At 40.6% G+C, this 18,185-nt stretch overlaps 1 long non-coding RNA gene across 1 annotated transcript in view; it reads left to right on the forward strand.

The window, feature by feature from the left end:
• Positions 1 to 18,185, forward strand: part of LOC103794130 (uncharacterized) — a 29,203-nt gene that overhangs the window by 8,460 nt on the left and 2,558 nt on the right. Inside the window, exons 3-5 of the long non-coding RNA XR_013519586.1 lie at positions 11,522 to 11,694; positions 14,888 to 14,961; positions 15,420 to 15,975. This is a non-coding gene — a long non-coding RNA (uncharacterized LOC103794130). The remainder of the gene's footprint in view (positions 1 to 11,521; positions 11,695 to 14,887; positions 14,962 to 15,419; positions 15,976 to 18,185) is intronic.

Consider the following 18,185-nt stretch of genomic DNA (forward strand, 5'->3'; position numbering starts at 1 on the left):
GGGTGAACATCTTTTTATATACTTACTGGCCATTTAGGTTTTGTGTTCTGAGAATTTTATCTTTTTTACTTATTTCTTAGATTGCTTATGTTATTAAGGATTTATAGAAGTTCTTTATAATATTTGGTCATGAATCGTTTTTCTCCCAATCTGTGGCTTATCTTTTGATTTTTTTACCTTTTTTTATTTTAAATTTATTTTACTTTAGGTGCATTCTATATCTGGCATTTCTCCTCTTGTTATCCCTCTTCACTCCTCATTGTCTCTCCCCTACCCCCCCAACTGTCCCCTGTGTGTGATGCTCCTCTCCCTGAGTCCACATGTTCTCGTTGTTCAACAGAGACATAGACCAATGGAACAGAACAGAGACCCCAGAAGAAACATCTTTTGATTTTTAAATGCTATCTTTTAGGCTGGCCACGGTGGCTCATGCTTGTAATCCCAGAACTTTGGGAGGCTGAAGTGGGTGGATTGCTTGAGCCCAATAGTTCAAGACCAGTCTGGGCAACATAGCAAGACCTCATCTTTATAAAAAATACAAAAAAATTAACCAGGCATGGTGGTACCCACCTGTAGCCCCAGTTACAGGGAGGCTGTGGTGGGAAGATCCCTTGACCCTGGGAGTGCTGCCGCACTCCAACCTGTCTTAAATGGGGATCTCGTTTTATTTTATTTTTCCAAAAGAATAACCAATTATTGTAGCAACTTACTGAATGCAACTTTCCTATGCTGGGAATGGGAAAATGTTTGCTAATCCTGTTTGGGCTTTTCTTCTTGAATCTAAGAGAGGTCAGTTGTTACCATTTCTGAGAAAACTTAAGATATTGTCTCTTTGAATTTTTTTCCTGTTTTTTTTTCCACTTTCTTTCTAAAACTCATATTAGAACTACTTTAGACCTTCTCCTTCTCTTTTCCACTTTTTTTAGCTTCTTTTTCATGTTGTTTTTTACTTTGATTCTCTATCTTGCCTTCTGTGCAATTTCCTTAGATTTAAGTTACCTCTTATTAATTATTTCTTCAGCTGTGTCTAATATTCTCTTTAACAATTCCATTGAGTGTTAGTTTCAATGACTACATTTTTCACTTACATAAATTCTATTTTTCCTTTTCAAATCTTTTTAGTCTTTTTAGTCCTTATTAGTCTTTAATCAAATAGTTTTATCCTTTTTTATAGTGTCATTAGTTTTACAGGTATCCAATTTTTTTTATCTTAATTTAAACAAACTTTAAAAAAAAAATCTCTGATAATTCTGTTACCTGAGTTCTTCCCATCATGTGTTGTGCAGATCAATTTTATTACAGTTTCCTTGTTTATTTGTAGATTTTGAAAGGTGAACTTAAGTGAGTTTTTGGGTGGGAATCTTGTACAATCTCCAGAACAGATTTTAATTTCCTTCTACCAAGAATATTACCAGCTTGGCAACACTAGTTGTTGTTATTAGGTTTTTGGCTTAGACATCTCCAGACAATTGAATATAGTAGTTTATACCTCTTTTCTTTATTTGTTTGTAAATTTTTGAGATTGGATTATGAGACTGGCTAATTTTTGTATTTTTGCCAGAGACGAGGTTTAGTCATGTTGCCCAGGCTAGTCTCAAACTCCTGGCCTCAAGCGATCCACCCACCTTGGCCTTCCAAAGCTCTGGGATTACAGGCATGAGTCATCGTGCCTGGCCTCTTTCCCTCTTTTGGATAGCAGTGTTCAGTATACCCTTTGCAGAGAGGAAAATGTTTAGGGCACCTTTCTTGATTCAGGAGCCTCAGCTCCTCCTTTTTCTCTGAAAGACTCCAGGGCTTAATTGTTACTCATGTGGTCACTAAGATTGTAGACTTTTGTTTGCAAAGATGAATAGAACCCCGTAGAGCTGTCTAGCATTATCAGCTCATTCTTATCATTATCAGCCTTTCTGGTTGAAGTTTCTTCATCAGTTTTGGCCACTGTAGAACTGTTACCTTACTACATTTTGTTTTATTTTAGTAGAGACAGGGTTTCACTATGTTGGCCAAGCTGGTCTCAAACTCCTGACTTTGTGGTCCGCCTGCCTAGGCCTCCCAAGTGCTGGAATTACAGGCATGAGCACCGCACCTGGCCTTTACTACATTTTGTTTTATAGCAGGAGCATTTTTAGGTTTTTCCTGTAGAACATTAAGTAACTCCCTCATTGGCAGAAAGAGAAGTCCATTTACTTGACTCTGTAAGCTTGACTATCTGATGAGAGTCTTGGCTTAGAAATGACTTAAACAGTAATAGAACCAAACAATCACAGAGTGGAATATAAATGTTTACTTTATAAACATATAATATGTTCACTTTAAAATGGATATTGTGCTTTTAACTGCATTAAATTGCAATTTTGAGGAAAGCAACTTACTCTTGACTAAAAATGTTTTTACTGTTTCAACAGGTAGTTACTGTTAACTGTTTGCACAACAGCATGTGATACACTTCAGATTTCAGCATATTAACTACTGACCTATTTCTCTCTCAGCCAAAAGATAAACAAATTGATGATTGAATTAGAAAATGATAATCAATGCTGTGTGTGTTTTCCCTGTGAAAAATACATCTTTAAAACAAAACAAGAAAGTGTAAATGGTGCTGGAATTTTGATAATGTTGTCATGAACATTCTACCCGTTGAAAGTAATGCCTCTTGTTCTTTGTAAGTGGACATGTAGCTTAATGGGGTACCTTGCAACCTGAATCTGATTTTATCTTTTTTTAAAAAAAATAATTATGACCCAAGGGAATACTCAATGGCTATATCTATCCTTATACATGTTTATATTCATTTTGCTCCCTTTGAAATAATATTCTATTATTTGTACCAATGTTCTAGAATTCTGAAAGCCTGGTTATCTCAGTAAGAGAATGCACATGGATGCCAGTTCACATCTATTGATTTGGTAGAGAGAGAAAGCAAGAATATAGTAGTTCTGGCATATTTATGGTTTTGCTTTCTGTGGTTTCAGTCACCTTGGTCAACTACAGTCTGAATATATTAAATGGAAAAACTTCAGAACTAAGCAATTCATCTTTTTTTTTTTTTTTGACGGAGTCTTGCTCTGTTGTCAGGCTGGAGTGCAGTGGCTCAATCTTGGCTCACTGTAACCTTCACTTCCTGGGTTCAAGTGATTCTTCTGCCTCAGTCTCCTGAGCAGCTGAGATTGCAGGCACACACCACAAAACCCAGCTAATTTTTGTATTTTTAATAGAGACGGGGTTTCACCATGTTGGCCAGGATAGTTTTGATCTCTTGAACTTATGATCTGCTCACTTTGGCCTCCCAAAGTGCTGGGATTATAGGCATGAGCCACTGTGCCCAGCCTCATCATTTTAAAATGCCACGCTGTTCTGAGTAGCATGATGAAATCTTATGTCATCCTGCTTTATCCTGCTCAGGGTATGACTCGTCTCTCAGTCCAGTGGATCCCTTTGGTCACTTAGTAGCTGTCCTATTTATTATGTCAACTGTCCTGTTGTCACATTGCTTGTATTTGTCACCCTTATTTTACTTATTAATGACCCAAAGCATGAATAGTGTACTGGCTATGTTGCTAATCCCTTACTGTGCCTAGTTTATAAATTAAACTATCATAGGGATGTATGTATTTAAAAAACATAGTATATATAGGATTCTGTTCTATCTAGGGTTTGAGGCATCCACAGGGAGTCTTGGGACATATCCCCTGTGGATAAGAGGGGACTAATGTGCTGTGAGTAATGCCCGTATGCTGAGACCCTTCTGAAAAGTCACCACAAATGGGATTTGAAGCAAGTGTTGTCTTGAGAAAAAATAATCAGAATTGACCAAATAATTTGCATCATATGGCTATACCAGAATGTTTCTGTGCCTTTCACTGGCTAAAGGATCTCTAGGTATACAGATCATATAATAATTATTCTTGGAGTCAACAGAATTATAGGAAATCTGTTTCAAGCTCACTGTGACCTTGAAGCAAGCTAGCATACCAGCAATCTCCAGATGGCTCTTCCTGTGGTCCCAAACTTTGTGAGGTGGCTCAGGAACTCCAAGGGACACCCCAGGAGTATGAAGACAGAAGGACAATCAGTGTCCATAGCTGCATTGTTGTGGCCTTTCTGACTTTCTTTCCTCAATGCCTGAGATGGGCATAGGACCCCCACAGCCCACAACAATGGAAAAGCCTGTGGGGCTATTTTGCTTTTGCCCATGGTTGAGTTGACTAGTAGGGTGCCGTCTTAGAATTGAATTTGTGATTTATCTGACTCACGAACAATCAGTGGATGACTAATTCATTTACGAACACTTGATGAGAATCTAGTAGGCGCTTGAGTTGAAGTGACAGAGGCAACTCAGAAATGGTTCCTGCCCTGAAGGAATTCGCAGGACGGCGCAGGAGTCAGAGGGGTCGATAAATCTGTTAAATACAATATGATGAGGTCAATGTGGACAGAGAGGGAGTATGTGGCCAACCTTGGGAGTGTGGGAGAGAGGGTCAGAAGGGTGGTCCTCGCTCTGTCATCCAGGCTGGAGTGCAGTGGCACCATCATGGCTCACTGCAGCCTCAACCTCCCCGGCTCAAGCAATTCTTCCTTCTCTGCCTGGCTAATTTTTTAATCCTTTGTAGTGATGGAGTCTCCCTATGTTACCCAGGATGATCTTGAACTCCTGGACTCAAGTGATCCTCCCACCCTGGCCTCCCAAAGTGCTGGGATTACAGCCATGAGCCACCATGACTGGCCTGGTGTAGCTGTTTCTTGAACCAAACTGTTCCACTTGATTATCTTAGTTTTTGTTTTCTTTTTATTACCTTGACAGCTTAGCTCCTACTAATTATTTTCAGAAGCAAAAGTATTTCACCTTCTAATGGCTTAGATGTTGTATATCATAATTGACATCTAGACAGTGCATGCTCTATATTCCACTGTTGGACCAGGGCTGATTTGCCCAGAAAAGATGTCGCAGGAGGGTGACAGTGGATATTGCCTATTCAGTCTGTCTCCTCTCAGGCAACACATCAACTGGAAAAGACTTTTAGTGGCTGCAGTTGAATCTCAGCTTGAGGTTCCTGTCAAACTCAATGTACCTCATAACTGCAGTGATTAGAGCAAAGCCTCAACCATTTGCTTTGAACTATATTGATGAGTACATGAATTCAAGCAATGAATGGAGATAAAGGATAGCTTTAGAGTGGAGGCATGGAAAATAGATGGCAAGCTCTGAGAGTTTCCAGGGTTCTTTCTTTTCACTCCAGTGAATTGACATTTCCCCACATTTTGAAAGTTTTTATTCTTACCATTGAAAAGCGTGCCTGTAGTCCCAGCTACTCAGGAGGCTGAGGGAGGAGAATTGCCTGAACCCAGGAGGTGGAGGTTACGGTGAGCTGAGATTGCGCCATTGCACTCCAGCCTGGGTAACAAGGGCAAAACTCCGTCTCAAAAAAAAAAAAATAATAAATTAATTAATTTAAAAAAAAAGAAAAGGAACAACATAACCTGAATTCACTGAGTGTTCACTCTTAGGAAGTTACTTTAATAAGTACTGAGTTTAGAAGGATGAAAAAGACTTATTTTTGCTTCAAACTGCTTTCAATGTAGATGGACTCTTGAACATATAACAATAACACAGTGATAGAGTGGATTTCACTAATAGGTGAAAAAAATTATATTTCTGTGATCTTATTACCCCTGGTTCCAAGACAAAGTGTGATAAAATGCAGGAGTCCACAGCCAGGCCCAGGTCTTGCAGAGCTGTTTGTTCTGTAATTTTGCTTGCATTGTACACCTCCAGATCCCAGTCATAATTAATATCTGTTGACTGGCTTTACCACTTTTGCAAAATTGTACAGCTGCATGCAAACTCAACTTCATAGCCGAAACAAATAGATGGTCTCCAGACTCCTTGTTCCCGGAATCCCCACCTCTGCTCTGTATCTCCTCACTCCCAACACTAACCTTGGCCCCAGTTTATTATTAATCTTTGATTTGTCCTCTGCCTCTGCCATTCAAATCATTTATTCAAGTCCTATCATTCTTAAACCTCCATGGATTTCAGCAAGATGTAGGTAAAATAAAAAATGGCAAAAGTACTCCTTGGAGTTGCAACCTGGGCCATTTAAACCATCAGTGCAAATTGCCAACAGTAGAGCCAGGATCCTGAGAGAACTGAGGGTGGCAGTAGAGGAACGAGCATGCTATTTGGCCTTGGTGCTGATAACAGCCAGATACAGGAATTCCAGATTCATTCAATTTTCTCTCACAGATGGATTATTTCTCTTCACGTTTCTATTTCTCTTCTTTTTACCCCTTTCTAATTCAGCCTTTTGTCTTTTCTCCCTGATTCTCTTCCTCCATGTCTTCTCAATTGCTTTTGAAGAGTGTGCGACTGGAGATATCATTTCTAGTTTTTTTTCTTCTTTCCATCGAGAAATATTAAATCTGCCATCCTGTGCTTTTTTGTCCATTTAAGCCTTACTTAAATAAATAGGCTCTACAAACTTACATAATGCAGTTCCTTCTTTGTCATCTTAAATACAAAACTTAGAGAAATAATACTGGGTGGGTAAAATTAGCAAAGATATGGATTTAGGGAATTGCCTGTAGAGTTTTCTGCAAGCAGCCAGTATCCGCATCAGGGACTGGCTAACTACAGCCTGTGGTTCGAAACTAGTCTGCTGCTTGTTTTTGCAAATAAAGTTTTTTTTTTTTATTACATTTTAGGTTTTGGGGTACATGTGAAGAACATGCTAGATAGTTGCATAAGTACACTTGTGGCAGTGTAATTTGCTGCCTTCCTCCCCTTCACCTATATCTGGCATTTCTCCCCATGCTATCTCTCCCCAACTCCCCACCCCCCACTGTCCCTCCCCTATTCCCCCCAACAGACCCCAGTGTGTGGTGCTCCCCTCCCTGTGTCCATGTGTTTTCATTGTTCAACACCTGCCTATGAGTGAGAACATGTGGTATTTCATTTTCTGTTCTTGTGTCAGTTTCCTGAGAATGATGGTTTCCAGGTTCATCCATGTCCCTACAAAGGACACGAACTCATCGTTTTTGATTGCTGCATAATATTCCATGGTGTATATGTGACACATTTTCCCAGTCCAGTCTATCATCGATGGGCATTTGGATTGGTTCCAGGTCTTTGCTATTGTAAACAGTGCTGCAATGAACATTCATATGCATGTGCCCTTATAGTAGTACGATTTACAGACCTTTGGATATATACCCAGTAATGGGATTGCTGGGTCAAATGGTATTTCTGGTTCTAGATCCTCCAAGAATTGCCACACTGTCTTCCACAATGGTTGAACTAATTTACACTCCCATCAGCAGTGTAAAAGTGTTCCTGTTTCTCCACATCCTCTCCAGCATCTATTGTCTTCAGATTTTTTAATGTTCGCCATTCTAACTGGCGTGAGATGGTATCTCAATGTAGTTTTGATTTGCATTTCTCTAATGACCAGCGATGATGAGCATTTTTTCATATGTTTGTTGGCCTTATGTATGTCTTCACAAATAAAGTTTTATTGAAACATAGCCATGCCTACTCCTCTATATATTATCTCCCAGTGCTTTTGCACTTCAGTGGCAGAGCTGAGTAGTTGTGACAGACCCGTATGGCCTGCAAATCCTTAAATGTTTACTTTCTGGCCCTTTCCAGAATTTGCTGATCTCTGCTCTAGGTGACTGTATTAGTATGCCGAAGCTAAAGTATACTGACGCAGCAAATAATTGCAAAACCTCAGTGGCTTAGAACGAAGGGTTATTTCTCATTCACATGACATGATCTTTGAGAGTCAGTTTCAATATGTCACTCCAGAATGCAGGCTAAAGGAGCAGCCCCTATCTGGAATATTACTAATTTAGTAAAGTGTTTAAAAGAGAGAAAGTAGAACCGCAATAGCCCTTAAAACTTTTCTTAAGTGGCACATGTCACTTTCACTCATGTTTCATTGGGCAAGAAAGTCACAAGGCCAAACCTGGGGAAGGAAGTGTATTTCTCCTGTAGGGACTTCTGGTTTAGCATGCTAGGTTTCCCACCAGATTACTTAAGGACTTATATTGGCTGCTTGAACCTTGAAGGCCAAATGGTGAGCTAAGGCTAGGCTGTCCAGCTGAGAAGCAGGTGTAGCTGAGACCCAAACTGAGGGTATCTGAGAACCTACCAAGAAAAACAGTCACATCACCGAAACACAGTGGGCAAACAGCCAGAAGATTATCTTAAAAGCAGTTGAGACTGGGTTTGGTGGCTCATGCCTGTAATCCCAGCACGTTGGGAGACTGAGAAAGGTGGATCATGAGATTAAGAGATCAAGACCTTCCTGGCCAACTTGGTGAAACCCCATCTCTACTAAAAAAATACAAAAATTAGCTGGGTGTGGCTACTCAGGAGGCTGAGGCAGGAGAATTGCCTGAAGCCAGGAGGCAGAGGTTGCAGTGAGCCAGATCGTGCCACTGCACTCCAGCCTGGAGATAGAGCGAGACTCTCTCTCACAATTAAAAAAAACAAAACAAAACAAAACAAAAAAACAAGCAGTTGAGAGATGTGAGGCGGTGCACATCTCTAGAGCTATCCTGCTGTCATCTAGGAGTGCTCTGTATGTAAGTACTAATAAACTCATCTACTCACCAAATTGGACTTGTCGAAGTCATTTTTTAAATCTCTCTCTTCCTTCCCAATTTTGGGGAGAGGAATCGTATAGTCCCAGGTTTTTCTTGTAACATCTGGGAGGGAGGTCCTTGCTAGGAAAATCTGGAGAAGACTTTGACAATAATATACAGTTGATCTTTGAACAAATTGGGGTTTGGGATGCTGACTACCTGCATGGTGAAAAGTCCATGTATAACCTTTTTATTCTTTTTCCATTTTTTATTTTCAGTGCAGGGGTAGAAGTGCAAATTTGTTACCTGGGTGTATTGTGTGATGCTGAGGTTTGGAGTATGAATGATCATGTTGCCCAGGACCTGAGAATAGTACCCAACAGTTCTTCCCTCCCTTCTTCCCTTTTCCTCCCTCCCTCCCTCCCTTTCTTCCTTCCTTCCTTTCTTTTTTTATTTATTTATGTTTTTTCATTTACTTTTTTCTTTTCTTTTCTTTTCTTTTTCTTTCTTTCTTTCTTTCTTTTTTTTTGAGACAGGATCTCACTCTGTTGCCCAGGCTGGAGTGTAGTGGCATAATTTCAGCTCACTGCAGCCTCAACTTCCCAGGTTCAAGTAAGTCTCCTGTCTCAGCTCCTGGGCCGCTGGGATTACAGGTGTACGCCACCATACCTGAGTAACTTTTGTATTTTTTGTAGAGACAGGGTTTCACTGTGTTATTAGGCTGGTTTTGAACTCCTGAGTGCAAGCAATCTGCCTGCCTTGGTCTCCCAAAGTGCTGGGATTACAAACATGAGCCACCATGCCCAACCAACCCACAGATTTTCAATCCTTGCCATCTTTCTTCCTTCCCATGTTTAGTGAGCTCCAGTGTCTATTGTTGCCATCCTTATGTCTGTGATACCAGATGCTTAGTTCTCACTTGTAACTAAGAACATTTGTTATTTGGTTTTCTGTCCCTGTGTTAATTTGTTTAGGATAATAGCCTTCAGCTGCATCTGTGTTGCTGCAATGGACATAATTTCATTCTTTTTTATAGCTGCATAGAATTCTATGGTGTATATGTACTGCACTTTCTTTATCCAATCCACTGTTGATGGACACCTGGATTTATTCAGTTTTTTTTTTTTTTTTTTTTTTTTTTGCTATCGTGAATAGTGCTGTGATGAATAAGCAAGTGTGTGTCTTTTTGGTAGAATGATTTATTTTCTTTTGGATGTATACCCAGTAATGGAATTACTGCGTCAAATGGTAGTTCTAAGTTCTTTGAGAAACCTCTCAACTCTTTTCCAATGGACATTGTTGAGTTGCTGAACTAATGTTCATTCCCACCGACACTCTATAAGCATTCCCTCTTCTCCACAGCCTCACCAAACATCTGTTGTATTTTGACTTTTTAATAATAGCCATTCTGGTATGAGATGGTATCTCACTGTGGTTTTAATTTGCATGGTTCTGATGATTAGTGATGATACACATTTTTTAATGTTTATTGGCCATTTGTATGCTATCTTTTGAGAAGTGTCTGTTCATGTCCACTGCCCATTTTTTTAAAATGGAGTTATTTTTTGCTTGCTGAATTGCTTAAGTTCCTTATAGATTCCACATAGTAGACGTTTTTTAGATGCATAGTTTATGAATATTTTCCCCCATTCTGTCAGTTGTCTGTTTACTCTGTTGATAGTTTCTTTTGCTGTGTAGAAGCTCTTTAGTTTAATTAGGTCCTACTTGTCAATGATTGTTTTTGTTGCAATTGGTTTTGAGGGCTTTGTTATTAATTATTTCCCAAGGTCCATGTCCAGAATGGTTTTTCCAAGACTTTATTCTCTCGTTCTTACAGTTTGAGGTCTTCATTATAACCTTTGACTCCTCCAAAACTTAATTACTACTTCTCTACTATTGTCTGGAAGCCTTGGCAATAACATCAACAACCAATTAACATATATTTTGTATGTTACATGTATTATATACTATCTTTTTACAATAAAGTAAACTAGATAAAAGATAATGTTATTCAGAAAATCATAAGAACGAGAGAATATATTTACTGTTTATTAAGTGGAAGTAGATCATCGTAATAGACTTCATCCTCCTTGTCTTCATGTTAAGCAGGCTGGGAGGAGGAAGGAAAAGGAGGTGTTGGTCTTGCTGTCTTAGGGGTGCAGAGGAGGAAGACAATTCACCTATAAGTCGACCTACTCAGTTCACACCCAAGTTACTCAAGGGTCAACTGTAATTACAGTGCCTGTTCAGCTTTTGTTAAGGATTCACCATAAAAATGAAAACTTCTACAAGATCTTGGGGCAGAAAGGCTAACTTTTTCCCTCTCTTTTCTTGAAGCACATTAACAGTATTAGTTGTACAATGAGTACAACCTCAGAATTCTATGTGTTCTGGGGTGAAAAGGGGACCTCAGAGCATGTGATTCTTGGCAAGACCCCCGACCTTGCTCTTCTCCATCCTGCCACTCACAGTCACCCTCTCTCCCTATTTATTTTCAAGATTGACCTCACCCTCCCCTCATCCCCATGTTGCAGAAAGTTTTTTGAGAAGATTTGAATGTAGGTGGTTTACAGGGATGTACTCTCAGTATCACCAGTAGTGGAGGGAATGGAAAGCAGATGCAATGGGGCCTTCACAGATCCTGCAATACTAGGAGAAGCTCTGAAGCTTGGTCATCCATCAAAGTGGTTGCCAAGGGGCCAGGCATTGATGTTTTCATATTGACCAGTCACTGGGTTGAGCTAAGACACTGGGCAAGGTGGCTCTTTTTAGTTACAGGCAATTCCTGCAGAGGGACTCAGCTAAAAGCTGTCAGCACTAACACTCCTAGCAGCTCATAAATTCTCAGTTGGAATGGATACTTGTAACAAGAGATGGATTAACAAGAGAAATACGAACAGAAATTTATTAACATGTTTATTTTATATATTCACAGGAGATACCCAAGGAATGAGTAATTCTCAAAAACGTGGCTTTGAATTTGAGCTTCATATAGAATTTTGAACAAAGAACAGTGCATTTTTAGGGATGTGACAAGAGACAAAGGAAAAGGACTTTAACTCTCTATGGCAATTTATAGGAAGGCAAATGACCATCAGATAAATGCTGGTGAGTAACACTTGTTAATGTAGATGTCGCTTGTACTATCTCCAGGCCCAGAAGGGTCTAAAGTTGTCTCCACTGGTCAGCCTTTGTTCTCTCTGGTAGAAGGGGATGTGGGGACTGGGTATCTTTAGTATTTATAAATCTGTGTCTTGCTTTTAGGCAAATTGAAGGAGGGCAGAGCACTTTCCTGCAACTGCTTCTCTTTAATTGTCTTCAGATCAACAGTCTTTTAAGAGGCGTATTTTGGGGTGACATATTCTAGTCTCCCAAAAAGCCAATAGACCAAGATTATCAAAGGAATGGTAGGTAGAGAAGAGGTCTGAGAACCAAACTCTAGGAATTATATTTAAAAATTGACAAGAAGAACAGCATCCATCAGAGATGCTAAGGCAGAGTAGCCAGAGATGAAGAAGAGCAAGAGTGTGTTGTCCAGAAACTAAGATAATAAATATTTCAAGAAGCAAAGAATAGTCAAGCAAAGGACAAGAAAAAAGGATGGTCAAATCCTGCTGATATATAAAGGAGAAATGAAAATCGTTCATTGGATTGGGCAGTGGGGAGGTCATAGGTGACTTTGACAAGAGCAGATAAATGGGGCCTTTCTGGGAGGGAGTGTGGGGTCAGTAGTAATATTTTAAGATGTGTAAATGCTCATAGAAATGACTCAGTGGAGAGAGAAAGTTGATGCAGGAGAAAGAGGTTGTATTTCAGAACTGACATTGTTGAGTAGGCAAGAAGAAAGAAGAAGTGGGTTCTAATGCACAAGGACAAGGTTTATTGTCATAAAAAGGAAACAAGGTATATGGCTATAGGTACAAAAAGTAAATTTATTGATAGGGATTTTCTTATTTCTCATTGAAATAAGGAGCAATTAGCAAATCTTAAAGAAAGGAAAGGATTTGGGAGGTTTGAGGAGAAGATGTGAAATAGTTCTTTAGGAGAATGGACTTGGTGAATGTTCTCAAAGAATGGCGGGTAGACTACTTAGGGTCAGCCTTTTGTTTGTGGTCATAATTCTTTTCTTTTTTTTCTTTTTTTTTTTGAGATGGAGACTTGCTCTGTCATCAGGGTGGAGTGCAGTGGCATGATCTCAGCTCCTTGCAACCTCTGCCTCCTGGGTTCAAGTGCTTCTCCTGCCTCAGCCACCCAAGTATCTGGGACTACAGGCACACACCACCATGCCCAGCTAATTTTTGTATTTTTAGTAGAGATGGGGTTTCATCATGTTGGCAAGGATGGTCTCGATCTCTTGACCTTGTGATCTGCCTGCCTCGGCTTCCCAAAATGCTAGGATTACAGTTGTGAGCCACTGTGCCCGGCCGTGGTCATGATTTTAAAGATACCTGTCAGCATCATTGTGCTTTTCTGTAACCATACTTAGATACACAGGTGCAGGAAATGAGTGAGTACAGAAAGCAGATTTGACTCAGGCTGGAGTTATTCATTTATTTATTTAGAGAAAGTCTTGCTCTTGCCCAGGCTGGAGTCAGTGGTGGAATTATAGCTCACTGAAACCTCAAATTCCTGGGCTCAAGTGAGCCTCCTGCCTCATCCTTTTGAGTAACTGGGATCACAGTTGTGCACTGCCATGTCCAGCTAAGGTTTGTATTTGTTTTTGTAGAGACAGGGTCTTGCTGTATTGCCCAGGCTGATTTTGAGCTCTTGGTCTCAAGCGATCTTCCCACCTCAGCCTCTCAAAGTTGCTGGAATTTTAAGTCTGAGCCACTGCACCTGACCCCGAGGCTGGATTTTGTCAGGTAGTTCTGAGTAAAGGAGAGTGAAGTTGAAATTGAGGGTGTCCACTTATGATGTTACTCGTAAGCATTACTTTGAGCTGAGTATGCCAAGAGGTCAGAATGTTAGCATGGGGATAGAAATTAAAAATGAGAAGCCAGTAGGGTCAAACACTGTTGGAGTTGGGGTGGAAGAGGGTGTGAGCTGGTGGTAGGAGAGTGGGATGCTGGAAACTTGGGACTTGGATGGGATGCATTTGTTGGTAATGACAGGGACCAGGGTATGACCATGGAGGTAGGTGGCTGTGGGGAGATGGAGTACAAGATCCTTGCTGGTGAAAAGTAAAACATTGGTAAGCTAATGCATTGAACATGCCACCTATGTTCATATCACCTATGTTTTGATACCTTTGGTATCAAAATGCCCAAGAATTATGGCAGGAATAGTATTGAAGAGAGACAGTGAGTTGGGTCTAAAATCTTCAGTGACTAAGAGGTAGTGACTGTGATTTCTGTTACTGATTACAGTAATTTGGGTAGTAATTATCTTCTAGTACTATTTTTATGAGCTTGGTTAGTGCATTCAGTTAGTATAGGTTTCAGTTTCTTTGTCTAAAAACAGAGAAGTTGGTCCAAGGTATCTCTAAGTTCCCCCTTTGTTCTAAAATTCCTTAACTTGAAGAAATATATAGATTACATTTTTTTTTTTTTGAGATGGAGTCTCACTCTGTTGCCTAGGCTGGAGTGCAGCGGTGCGATCTTGGCTCACTGCAGTCTCCACCTCCTGGGTTCAGGTGATCCTTCTGCCTCAGCATCCCAAGTAGCTGGGACTAAAGGTGCATGCCACCACACCTCGCTATTTTTTTTTTTTTTTTTAGTAGAGACAGGGTTTCACCATCTTGGCCAGGCTAGTCTTGAACTCCTGACCTCGTGATCCACTTTCCTCAGCCTCCCAAAGTGCTGGGATCACAGGTGTGAGCCACTGCACCCAGCCAGATTACAATTTTTAAAAGCTCCTCTTGTTAATTATAGAAGAATTGAACTTTATTTCAAATCTATTTAGTTCGGACTGTAATGTGCAATCTTGCTAATTTGCAAGGGCATTTTCTTATAGCTAACAAGATAAACTAAGGGCCTTGATGGGTTAAAGGGGAGAATGATGAGGGAGGGGGAGGCAAGATTTTATTCTACAAGTGTACTAAGTACCAACTGGGGAAATTTGGAGTTAATGTTGTTGGAGGTTTTTGCCATTGAAGAGAGAAAATTGTGTGGCTGCAAGTTTATGAAATGAGCCACTAGCGAGTCTTTGGCATGAGAACTCTAATTGAATGAACACCCACATACATCAGAGAGGAATCCCTCTATCCTCTGTTATCCCTTGATCCTGCAGCCATGCTCCTCCACCAGAGCACTTTCCTCATTGCATCCTAGTAATTTGTTTCTCTTCTCTATTACCCTGCCAGGAATTGGAACTCCACGAGGGAAGAATTGTTTCTTACTCATTTTTGCACCCATCTTCAAGCCCAGTGCTTCTAATGTGAGTCACTTAATAAATATCTTTTTTCTTTTTAAGAGCCACGGTCTTGCTATGTCACCCAGACTGGAGTGCAATGGTGCAAGCATAGCTCACTGCAGCCTCACAGTCCACAGCTCAAGCAACCTTCCTGCTTTAGCTTCCTGAGTAGATAGGATTACAGGTGCGCACCACCATGCCCAGTTAATTTTTAAATACTTTCTGTAGAGTTGAAGTCCATGTTGCCCAGGCTTATCTCAAACTTCTGACCTCAAGCGATCCTCCTGCCTCAGCCTCCCAAAGCACTGGGATTACAGGCATGAGCCACTGTGCCCAGCTGATAAAGACCTAATTAATGCAGGGTTGAATAGGTGATTGAATACATGAATGGAAACAGTAGGCACTTATATATTTGCTTTAGCATCCATTAAACTATAACCGTCTTGTGGGTTGAAGTTACTGTATAACTTACATGTTTGTAGGTATTTGACATGCACATTTGAAGGAGCACATGAGAAAGCCACCTGACTAGGCAGTGTGATAGGATTGCTGATTTCTGCTGATGGCCATGCCTACCTTACTCTCGGATTCTGGGATTTTACATTTGCATGAAACATCTCTCCTTGTGCTAACTCCTGATTTGATCTGCATAACATCACCAAAGTGTTTCTAGTCATCTAGAGTTCTTGGAAACTGAGGCCGTGAATCATTGAAAGACCTATTGGAAGCATTTTGAGAAACTGGGTGCCCATCTGGCCTGTCATTGGCAGGGGCTCTGGACTGGGATGGAAGTCTCCCATATCCATGTGTCTGGGCAAAATGCAAATGGCGGTAACCACAACCAGCTCCTTATTTCTCACTGATGGTGCTCAGAGACCCAGCAACATTCACCCTGGAAGTAATCCAGTGGTTTTGACATAAACTCTGAGGTGGGGCTTGGTTTTTCAAGAAACCTCTGCTGCCAAGGCAAGTTGATTCCGAATGCTGGGAACCATGAAGTGGCCACCACCACATGGAGCAGTTGAGACCCACAGTGAGGTGAGGATAAAATAATTCGTTGTCTTGCTTTTGTCTCTCATTGGCTAAGAGAACGTAGGCATGTTACTTCTAGCTATGAAATTCTATTTTGAACTGTAAAATAAGAGGGTTGACTCAAGAGGATCTGAAGAGCCTTTTCCAGCTCTGTCATTCCTGCAGTACTGTGGATTTTTCTTTTAGGGATGAAAATGGGTTCCAGTACAAGTTGTTCTTCTCACTCTAAGGAAGCCCTGAACCAGCCATTTCCTTTTCCTCTTGAGATAACATTTTAGTTATCATCCTTCTCAGTCCCCACCTCTGTCTTACAGTGTTTATTTTTCATGTCATTGTTTTCTCAGTTACCTCAAATATGAGTTGGTTTACAAACATTCTGGAAAAAGTCACATTGACTCAGCATAGATTTATGTGGGTAATAATCTGCAGCACACACTGAAGCAAGGACATGGGATTAGGTCTTTCTTGCATTGCTATAAGGAAATACCTGAGACTGGGTAATTGATAAAGAAAAGAAGTTTAATTTGCTCACGGTTTTGCAGGCTATTCAGGAAGCATAATGCTGGCATCTGCTCGGCACCTCGGGGTAAACTCAGGAAATTTACAATCATGACAGAAGGTAAAGGGGGAGCAAGACCTCTCCTATGGTAGGAGCAGAAGCAGGGAGTGGGGGGTGAGGTGTTACACACTTTAAACAACCGATCTCATGAGAACTCTTGCACAAGAACAGCACCAACAGGATGGTGCTAATCTATTTATGAAAGATCCACCCCCATGATCCAGTCACCTCCCACCAGGCCCTACCTCCAGCACTGGGAATTACAATTTGACATGAGATTTGGGTGTGGACACAGACCCATGCCATATCAGACATGAACAAGAAAAGACAGGCCTCTGTCCTTCAGGATCACACAGCCTGAAAGAAAAGTCTCTTAGCTCCATTACTACAATTCCATTCTAAAGACTTCAGGTGCTCAATAGCATTTCCTCTCCCTCTCAACCTGGGACTTTTATTTATGCTATAGGAGGGAAAAACTATCTTTTTCTTACCCATCTTACATTCATGGCTGAGGCCCCTGTAACGAAAGTCAGATTAACAAAAGAAAAGCATACAGATGTATTTAATATAAGCTTTATGTGACACAGGAACCTTTATAGGGAAATCAACATCCAAAGACACAGTTAAACTCAAATGTTTTAAAAAAAATATTTAAAAAATTTTATTTGCGATGGGGCCTTGCAGTATTGCCCAGGCTAGTCTTGGAATCCTGGCCTTAAGTGATCCTCCTGCCTTGGCCTCCCAAAAAGCTGAGATTATAGATAGGCGTGCACCACTGGATCCAGCCAACCTTGAGTGGTTTTTTATAGCTGGTTTGATCAAGAATGGACAGTCGTAAAGAAATATGAGTGGGGAAAGAAGGGTATGATCTAATGGTAATAAACTTGGGGGAACCAAGTTCAAATTCTTCTGTGTCCCTGTGTCTTCAGAGATGAGGTTATTCCTTTTTTCTGCGTCTAGGGCAGGTACCTTTCACAAGAGATTCTTACACTCTGCTTCAGGGGAGGACAAGTGAAGGTCAGAGAGAACTTCCTGTTTCTGCTGTTCTCTCAAATTCCTTCAGCTTGAAATATTCAGTATGTCTAGGTGCCATACTTTGGGGTAGGGTGTTTGGAATCCACCATTGCATTTGAAAGGAATATGAAGGTGTTACCAGTAGCTATAAATACATACAGTGATGGTCATTTTTTTTTTTTTTTTTGAAGCAAAGACAGTGCATACCTTCTATCTAGTACTGGTTTGGTTAGGTTCTTTTCGTTTTGTAGAATTGTTATCTTGCTATGATTATGTTCTTTTAACAGTAAGGAAAACCATGTAAAAAGCAGGGTGTTCAAATTCTGGGGACTGAGACTTGGAAAGAAAGCTGGCCCAGCAAGCTATGTGGTTCTGCCGCGCTCTGATGAGGGAAAAGTTGATTTGAGTGGCACAGAAGGCACCATAGCGCCCTCTAAGGGTGGTAGTTATTGAGTTATTATACTTCGTTGACAAACTGTTTACTCATTAAAAGTCTTGGAAAAGCAAAATTTTAACTACTTTTACTCCAAGAGAATGAACTCAATTTCGAACAAGGGAAAGCTTTCTACTTCTACCCAGGAAAGAGCAGGGTGTGGGCTGGGAAATGACAACTTCCTAGGTTTTCACAGTGAAGTTCATTTTG

Source organism: Callithrix jacchus, chromosome 7, assembly GCF_049354715.1.
Source record: "Callithrix jacchus isolate 240 chromosome 7, calJac240_pri, whole genome shotgun sequence".
Classification (NCBI taxonomy): domain Eukaryota; kingdom Metazoa; phylum Chordata; class Mammalia; order Primates; family Cebidae; genus Callithrix; species Callithrix jacchus.